Source organism: Drosophila nasuta, chromosome 3 (genome assembly GCF_023558535.2).
Source record: "Drosophila nasuta strain 15112-1781.00 chromosome 3, ASM2355853v1, whole genome shotgun sequence".
Lineage (NCBI taxonomy): Eukaryota > Metazoa > Arthropoda > Insecta > Diptera > Drosophilidae > Drosophila > Drosophila nasuta.
Window position 1 is genome coordinate 54,288,124 of NC_083457.1, and position 10,545 is coordinate 54,298,668.

Here is a 10,545-nt window from a genome sequence, read left to right on the forward strand (position 1 = left end):
CAGGGGCAAGCGGAGGGGAGGCGAAAGCAGAGCAAAAGAGAGAGAGAGAGAGAGGAAGACGAACTGCAAAGGCGCCAAAAGTTAATTAAAAACTTGTGCTCTGCGATGCTGTGCGCCTGTTACAAGTGACAGCCAATTGCGCTGCTTGCCGGCGAGAGAGAAAGAGAGCAAGAGAGAGACCCAAACTGAGAACTGAAGAGCGAGACAGCAGTGGGCAAAGCACAAGGCAGAGAGCGAGATGGCGCCACAGACAGAGAAAAACGGGAGAGCGACAAAAGCATTTGGTGTTAATTACATTAGCGTCGTCTGCCAACTTTGACCCAAATGTAACGACCACGCCCCCCTTGCCTTTCGCCTTGCAGCACGTTTTGCGGTCAACACTTTTGCAATAAGGTCATCTTAACAAAAGCAACAACACGACACAGTCCCCCATTTCCATTTCCATTTGTTCCCTCTTTCCCTCCCACTGGCATTAAAAAATATCCTTGCCAAGTTTCGCGCGACGTTTTTTTCCTTTCTCTTTTGGCACGTTAATAACTTTTTTTTAGCCTCGACCCTGGACACGTCGGTAATTTAATGTTCGCTGGGGTCATCCTTGGGGCGGAACAAACGACGCTTTGGGTCGCTGCCCGTGACAGTGAAAATGATGCGACGCCTGAGACGCTGCTGCTGCTGCTTGGCTAATTAGGTTTTGGCCGCTTCCGCGTTTGTGACGTCACAAATGTGGGTCGCGTCTTTGTGTTGGCTGTGTAATTTGCTATGAAATTAAATTAGACTGGAGTGAAGTGTCGCATTTGGGGGGCAGCACTCGCTTTGTAATGAGTTTTTGTTTATATCTTTTTATGTGTCTGCCGCTTAACCAATTTGCATTTCGGTCAAGGCCAGCGACAACATAAATTCGTCGTGTTCAGGGTCAGGGTCAGTTTGTCTTAAAGCAGAGAATATCCTTTGCAGAGGTATTTAAATTTATATTAAATTGAGAAAGAAAAGGTTAAGGAATTGAATTTTACTTGCATTGTGTGTTTTCATTTAATCTTGCGCCTTTTGCCACCTGCGGGCTGTTATTGTTGTCTGTTGCCAAAACTTTTGTACAGTCTGGCCTTATATAATGCTGCTATATATGTGAATACATTCAGAGAACTCTTGCGCACAAGTTTCCGCCCAACATTTTGCCATTTTACAATTGTTGTTGTTGTAATGTGCTTTTGTCAAATCAACGACAGACAAAAAATCTTTTATTCAAATTTTATTTGATTGCTTTGCGATTTTCGTCGTCGTCAGCGACAGAGATAGAGATAGAGATAGAGAAAAGAGAAAGAAAGAGGGAGAGAGAGGGCTGCAGACAACGACGCACATTTATTTGTATGAGAAATCAACATTGGAGGGCACAGAAAATATTATTTCGACGACAACAACTTAGGGTTATTGTTCAATTTAAACACGCAGCCATTTGAAAAAGTGGAAAAATGTGCGACGTCAACGAAAAAAATGGGTAAATGCAAATGCACAACTAGCAGATGCTCTGCAACTTAAACTCTTTACTCGATGCGAGGTCAGAGAAACCTTTCTTCATTTCAGAATGTTTGCAGGATATTCAAAACGAAAGAAGCAAACTAAAGTAAGATGGACAAGAACGAGACGAGACGAGCCAAGCAAAAGCAAAATGTCAGTTGCAGTCGGGGACAAATTTGGCCAGTGAAGACTTTTGAAGCATACTTTAAGGCTGACTACAGCATCACAAGTTGGCGTTGGCAAATTACATAAAATTACATTTACCGCTTCAACAGCAACGCAGCAGGCAACAAGAACAAACAACATTAAACTCTTTAACCGACGTTGCGGGTCGTAATAGTTTATTATTAAATTTTGCACATTAGCGTGGAAAATGTCGGAGCTGGCAAAACAAAATCTAGATAAATATGGCAAGCAGATATGGCACACCAGAGGAACAGAGGAACAGAGGGACAGAGGGAAGCAGTGAAGCGCACGGTTCAATTTTGAGGCAACAAACAAACCAAGAGAGGAGGCAGAGGTGGACTTTGGACACATAAGCAAACCAGAAAGAGAGAGAGAGAGCGCCAGTCAGTCGTCTATAAATTATATCCGTTCCAAATTGAAATGCGCGTTAAAATGCAGTTAACTTGGTCGTTGGCTTGGGTTCGACTCCGACTTCTACGTTCTGGCCGTGTTGTTATGGCCAACGTTGCGAAACTGCCTTTTTATAACGTCTACTCAGCTGCTGTCCTGCTCCTGCTTCGCTTCACTCCTGTTGGCAATTTTTTTTTACAGTTTGTGCGCACATAAAAATAGAAAATGGCTTTGAACGCCTTTCGCCTGGAACACAAGCACATTAGACTACAGGCAGAAGGTTCACTCCAGTCCAGTCCAGTCTAGTCCAGTCAGCTAGGACCACTAACCATGTCGATGACTGCTCGTTTTGGCCCAAATGCTGATGGCACTTTTTACACACGCAGCTGATAAAAAAAAAAAAAAAATAGATATGTATATCGATGGGGACGCAGGTGAGCTGACGACACTAAAACCTAATACGAGCCTGGACCTCAACTGCACTTTAAATATAGTATACAACTTTTTATGCTGATAGATAACCATTAAAGCTTATAAAGTTATATACAAATTTGGTCTACAAACAAAGTTAAATTTTCTCAATACAAAAAAAATCTATTTCATTTACTCCACTAAGTTCTTTTTGTACGTATTCGAAGATTTAATTTTAAAGTTTTTTTTGTAAATAAAAATTAAATGAATTTGCAAACAGTTTAAACTAAAAATATTATATAAATTTATTGATTCTTTTTAATACTTTTCAATAGAGAAAGATTCAATTGTGAACCTATTTTTTCATAAAAAAATTAAATAAATTTGCAAACATTTTAAACCAATTTAAAATTTGATTAATTTATGTATTCTTTTTGGTACTCGCACGTGTTGTTTAGAAATTGTTTATTAGTATTATGTTTACACACTTCGTTAAAAACATAATTTTGTGAATAAATAAATGAGTAGTTTTATTTATTTTATATATAAGTTAAGGTATAGGAAAGGAAATTATTTCTTATTTATTAAAAAACTTTAAGTCGTAATGATAAACAACCAATTTCTTGATATATTTTCTATTTATTCTTCTTGATATATATGATACATAGCTTCTTGATATATTTTCCATTTATTAAAATATGAAAACTTGGAATTTCTTGTAAATACAAAGTTTGCTTATTATATTTATATATTATGTTAATAATTTATTTGGCATTTATTAACGGCAGTTAGTTGTACTCCACACATTTTGCTTTCCAGGGTATTTTGAGCAAGGCCATTACCCTTGCTGACCCTTTGATGATGCCCTGAGCTCTTGAAGGTTGGCCAACTGTTGTTGGCTGGTTGGCAACATGCGATGCTTGGCAGCTTGTGAGCTGCGTGTGTCGCTCAAGTGTTAACTCATTTCATCATTGAGGCATGAATGAGCTTCGGACACACAAAATCGCCTGATTAAGCACACACAGCGAATGGTTTGGCTGCACTTTAAGGCTTTAAGATCGAGTTGATTGGGAAGCGGCATCTGCAAATTTGGCTAAAAGCAAAAACCGCACAAAACGCCAAGAACTATGCAACGCTTCACTGGCGAAAGTCAAAGGCAAAAAGTTTCCACTATACTCTAAACTGTAGTCTATAGTCTATAGTCTTTAGTCTTGTGTATACGTAGTATGTGGTGGTTCAGTGGTTCACGTGGCTGGTGGTGCGCTGTTTTTGGTTTCTTTAGTTGAATTTGAAGAAGAAAGCGCACGCAATTTGGCAAAATGCGTATAAAGTTTTGAGGTTCTATGACGAACAAACATGGCGGTGCTTCTTGTAAATACATTTGCTGAATAACTCTGCATTTTTGAGGAGGCAAATTGAGATGGAGACAGAGTTGGAGTTGGGGCTTAAAAGGAAACAGGCAGTTGGCATGGCTAACGCAACGCAAACGGGCCAAAAACTAACAAAAGCCATGCGCCAACACATAAAGAAAATTTCCCATTTTATATGAAAAACAAATACAAACACACACGGCGCCATTCGAACATCCTTCCCCCCTCCCTCCCATCCACCACCGCAGCTAGCTGGATCAACCACCCATGTGTGCATGTGTATTGCTTTAATAGAAAATTGCAAAAGTTTTGCAAAAGAAAATGCCTCAGCCAACCCGAAACGAACCCAGCACCAGCAAAACAACAACGCCGACGTTGAAATTGAAAAGAATGTGCAAAAGTAGCAAGCCATTGCCATAGAGAGAAAGAGAATTGAGTGTCTAGGTGGTTACCAACTGGGTGGTTGGGTTGGGGGATGCGAGTTGGCTGCTAGATCTACAGCGATTCACGTTTGGGGGCTGCTTACGGCACTTGGCAAGAAAGCCAAAGTAAGCATGAAATAAACCCTCATCGTCATCGTTGTCTGCAGTGCAATCCAAGAACAGAACAGAACAGAACATCTGCTCAGACATAAGGCACTTGCGATGCCCTTTCAAAGCTAAAGTTGTACATGACTTAATAGTCAACTTATATGACAACTTCATAGATACTTATTATAACAAGCAACATAAATACTTAACAGATATACTTAATCACAAATTTGTGTAGATAATATCTACATAGATACTTATTGTAACAAACATCACAGTTAATTAACATAGATACTTAATCACAAATTTGTGCAGATATTGACACTAGGATTGCAAAAAATAAGCTCAATAAAAGCTGCTCTTAATATTGTGTATGGTGTGATATTGTTTAACATGTTATGACACGATAAAATAGGTAAGCAAAATGTCTCTAGCATGTTTCCGTTTACTGTGAAATTTTGTTATTAAAATTATCTTAATTTAATATTACAAACGAAATTTATAATTTTATGTGTAAGTAAGTCATTAAATAAAGATTATTACAAATAATTATTTAATTTTTTACTGTTTCAGAAATTATGCAAACTTGATTGTATAATTTTTACGATAACGTTTTTAGATGGCCAAAACTTAGTCGTCAAATATGAATACATTTTATAAACTATATTTGCACAAATAATCTTATTTATGACAGTAATTTATTACTTAATTGACTTAATAAACAATAGTTTATTTAAAGTATAATATTGTGCTAATTTCAGGTCAAGTTTTTGATTCTATGTTGGCTATCTAAGTATGAGACTTATTTTTCTCGACACTGTTAATTAAGCATTATGTTTAGGTAACATTGTCTGAATTGTAGATGAATACGCTTTGTTTGATAAATCAGACTTATTTATTGGAATAATATAAAGTTAAACTGAAAGTTCCGCATCCTCAATCAACTATTTGGTTAAGGAACAGCAAACCTCGGCAGCTAGTCCTGCGACCATGAATCGCAGTTAGGGTATTTAAACAGGACAGAGCAACGTACGCAGCAAACTCTATGAAGATTTACCGGTTTTAACGTTGCCAGTCAGCAGTTCGTTTCAGCAGTTTGCCCCCTGTCTATGTGTCTCTCTCACTCTCTCTCTTTCTCTTTCTCTGTATGGGAGTATGTGTGTATCTACTGTTATACATACGCGTCTACTATATATGGGGGATTCTGTCGGTCTGTGTCGCGTCTGGCATTATAATGCCGGGCGCATGTTGCGTCGCTTGTCGCTTTGCCCCACGCTCAACATCAACATCAACATCAACATCAGCTACAGCTTCAGCTTCAGTTTGAGCTTCAGCTACAGCTTCCTGTGCGCCCTGCCATGTCGTCATGCTATCAGAGGACCGTGCCTTGGGTTGTATCAACTCGACGGAGTAAACTCAGCTGCCTCAACTTTGCATGCAACGCATATCGATTTTAATGCTGAGAGAGCAGCAAGACAGAGACAGAGTTAGAGAGAGAGAGAGAGAATAGAGTGTGGGAGTTGCAGGTGAGAGCACTGAGTTTTATACGTATTCACCACATGTTGAGTTCTAAACCCATCTGAATCATATTTAATTTATCGAGTAGAAAAATGTGTTAATTGTCGAGGGATTTATAGCAAGTGGCTTTGTGGTTGCATTTCATGATTGCAGCTCGTCCATCTTGGCGAATTTATGTTTTCGTTTCAGTTATTGTGGCCTTATCTATGCACTCGCTATGTTGCATATTTGATGGCCGATTTGCGGGCGATAACTGCCGCCCCATAATTAGGCGTTACTTCTACTTCTACTTCTACTCGCAACAGCAGACGTTGCATGCAAGCTACATTGTTGTGGCACTGCCCCCGAGTCGAACATAAAAATGAAAATAATGCTTATACGAAACTAGATACAACTTGCCTCTTATCAGTGGTGACTATCTCAAGAGGGGGAGAGAGGGAGGAGCCCTTCTCTCTATAGAGTGCTGCGTGTGGCAGGCTCATAAACAATGTTGGCCAATTGCAGTTGCCATTCGCAGTCGCATTCGCATTCGCATTCACATTCTCATGTCGCGTTCGCCATGGAAAATAATTAAGTTAATGTAAAATGCATTTTCAAATTGTACAGCCAAAGCCTAATTATCATAGCGAGCCATGCTTAGAATTTTAATTCAGAAAATTGGCCAAAATGGAAATAGAACTCGCCATATCCGTATTCCGACTCGTATATCATTTACAATGTGAAAGCCACAGTCGGGATAACGATAACGATACCGATAACGATAAGAGCACACCTTAAGGCGTTTCTCAACTGCATATTAAACGCGCAAAGTTGAGGGGCAAACACTGGAAAATACCCGATTATTATGAGCACTATTTGAGGGTCTTTTCTTGGGTAAGGGTTATCAGAGGTTCGAGACACTTTCATCACCTTTTATGAACTGCACAAAATGTTATGTGCTTTCATCGAATTTGTTTTCTTTTCGGGGATACACTTAAGTATCTGCCCCATAATCTTGCAACATTAACTGGTTGAACGTAACCTTCGCATTGCGTTGCATTTTGCCACTGTGTCAGGTCATTAATTTCATTAAAATTGCATCAAAATTTACGACAGAGCAGAGCAGAGGAGAGCTGTGGCCAATTTGCTTGTAATCCATCAGCGAATCACTTGGCCAACCCTCAGGCTGTTTTGTGTACTTTTCTCAACTGGAAATTGGAGACGAACTTGGCTTTAAAGCATAAATTACTGTGTGGCTCTTAACATGTTAATAAAATTACAATGGCACATGCAAAAATGCTTATATATATATATGATAGTGCGATAGTCTGAGGTGGACTTAATGCAGCGCAGCGCCAATTCAATTAAAAGCAGCTTGTGCGATAAGTGGCAAGTGGATGAACCCAAAAGCCGCAAGTCCTAGATAAGCTGGCGACCCATATCATTGTCGTCTGATCTGCGGCTAGTGGCAGTAACAGCAACAGCAACAACAACATCAACAGCTGCAGCTGCACAATGGGTGTTTTGGGGCATTCACTTGAATATTTATGCGCAACGTGTGAGAAATGAGCTGAATGCGTAATTCAATAAGCTGGCGAAGAGCAGGTTCAGAGACTTTGGAGACTGGATTAAAAGGCGACTTTGTAATATGTAAAACTGCAACTTAATTGTTAATTAAAGGGCAGACGGTGTCCTGTTGCTGCTGCTGCTGCTGCTGCCTGCAGCCTGCGGCATGTCACGTTGCAAGAGCAGCAGCAGCACCTGCCACTTGGTCAATGTCTATCAAAGTAATGACACTGAGACTTACACGACACACCAAAAAGAGGCAGTCGATACAATGCAGCAAGTCTCTCGAGTTATGAGTGAAGTGTGGAAATTATAATAAATTTTAAGTTTGGACACCGCAATTATGCAGACACCTTGCGACTGCGACAGCGACTTGGACTCGCATATTGGCATATTGACAGCTTGATTGATGCACGGTCAGCGCGATCCCGACGTATGTTTAGCATTTTTACGCCTAATCGAAAAATTCGATCGCTGCATTTTGCATAAGTTCAGCCAGAATGCCAACGGGTGGTCTCTTGCCTCAATGAATGCCATCAAAGACAATAAATTGTATGAATAGCTTATGCATAAACTACAAAATGTCTCCACTCTCCTCTTCTCCATGCTCACTCTGCGAGTCTTGTGATTCCCCCCGCAGCTTCATGTCGCCGCCTCCCGCTGTGTTGATATTAATTGGACGACATAATTGCAGCGCACCGCTGCCCATAATAATCGACGACTCGAAGAGCGGTGGTAGAAGTTTTTGGCCAGCTCTTGTTATTGGCCAGGCCAAAACACGTTTTCAGGCCAATCTTCATAAAGCAGCCAGCAACCAACAACCAACTACCAACTCTCAACTCCCAACTCCGGTAGTCAGCAGCACGCCTGGCAATTGGAATTTGTGTAAATTTGGCAAACGTTGCATCGACGACACACCAAAGCCGAAGAGCCAACTGGACGAGTGGACAACTGGACAGCTGGACAACTGGACTGCTGGACAACTGAGCGGATTGCATGTTGTCCGCTTCCGTAATTACGGGTTGCATTCCATGCCCTCCCCGTAAATGTGCACAATAATTCCTGAATTCGGCAAAGGTATGAATTTAATATACTCTCACTTTATTTTGGTAATTTGTATACTATTAATTTTATTTTGGTGTTAAAGCAACAAAAAATGTATTACTAATTTTTGAAAGAATTTCGATATAATTAATATATAAAAAAAAAAAATTATAAAAATTACAAAATATTACAAAAATAATGTAGAGATCATAAATGAAATATAAATAAAGAAAATAATAATTTAAAAATATAATTAAATATTAATAAACATTTTAATTGCTTCGAATAATTGTTTGAATTTCCAAGAATGATAAAATGTAATGAGAAATTGTGTAATATTGTAATTATTATTATTTTAATATCATTTCAAAAAGTACAACATAAAAAATGTATACAATTTTGTAAAGAAAATTCAAATATATGTTTGTAGTTATTTATTTTAATTATATCTTCGACTTTTCAGTGAAGGTAAAAAGAGTAACAACAATTTATTTACACAAAACTATATCTATTTAAAATTATATAACATAGTATTGCAATTTTTTGATAGGTACAAAGACAACACATCATATATAACCACAAATAATAAATGCAGTGTATTACTGCTTCGGTGTCTACCGTTATAAATTGGCAATATGTTTTTGGCATTCGTTTGATAGTGTTGGAGAGAGTTAAGGCGCAGGCGCAGCATGTGTGCAATTATCGGTGTGTGTCCTGGCAAATTTATTGTCTTTGGCGTTGCCCTAAATCCAAATGTAATACAATATACGCATTTATCATATTTAAGTGACGAGTCCAAAAACACATCCTGTATTTATGGCCTGCTAATATGCGGTTTAAGTTTAATGAGTGCATTGCCTGGCCAACAAAAAGGGAGAGAGAAAGAAAGATGTGGGGTGAAAAATGTTGGGGGAGTCGAGTAGAGGACTGTGACTGGCTGTCAAGTGCAGGACTCGACGCGCCACTGGAGACTGGCAGAAGGACACACAGAAGACAAGTACAGGCTGCGACAATTGTAAATTGTAAATGGTAAATTAAAATGCTTGCGCTTCAAGTTGTTTGCTCATCATCAGCAGCAGGACGCACGCCTCCCCCAGCGTAGGACAGAACATTGTTTTCTTTATAAATATTTATATTTATTTTATGCTCTGCTCTGCACAGTGCTCTGCAGTGTGTCCCTGAAATCGGTTAAATGGACTGTGCTGTGTTTATTTTGTATGGTGCGACAGTTTTACGCGCTGTCCCTTAATAAGCCCCATGAATAATGGCCAAGGCTTAAGGCCAAAAGCCGAGGACCGAAACGAGGGACGAGTCGTGAAGTGAACTGAACTCCGGACAATCGCTCATGTGTGTGCTGTATGAGTCACATGTGTACAATGCCTTTCTGAGTGTGTGTGCAGACCAAAATGGCGATACGAAACAGGACACAATTGGCCACAGAGACAGAGGGCGAGAGAAAGACGAGTAAAATGTCGAAATACACAGCAAAAAAAAACAGAATGAAAGAAAATAGCTAAAGAAATGTGAAAGCTGAAAGGAAAATGCTGAACAGAAGATGCTCAAACTGCGGGCAAGTGGGCAACAAAAACGCCACAAAAATTGCGCACAATTACGGGGCAAAAACCCAGGCGAACCCCCGGCCCCCGGAATACACCCCGCAACATTCTCGACAAACCATTTCTACCCATCGCACCTTATCCGAGCGGAAAAGAATTATTACGAAGAAATTTTCTTTTGCTTTTTCACATTTTTTTTTGTTTGGGAGTAGAAAACGAAAACAAGAAAAACGAAATCTCGTTTTTTGATAGCGCCAGCGGACAGCAAGAGAAGCAGCAGCAGCAGGGACAGAAGTGGCCAGCAAGGAGTGCAGGAGCCGGGAGCTGGGAGCCAGGACACGGCACTGTCGTAGTCGCTGCCGTCGTCTCACGTGCACATGACAGTGGAGTAAACAATTTCATTTCGCGCGGCCAGCTCAGCAGGAGCAAAACGATAACTGCTACAAACGAGGCACAAGATGCTGCCAGCAGCAACAACAACTG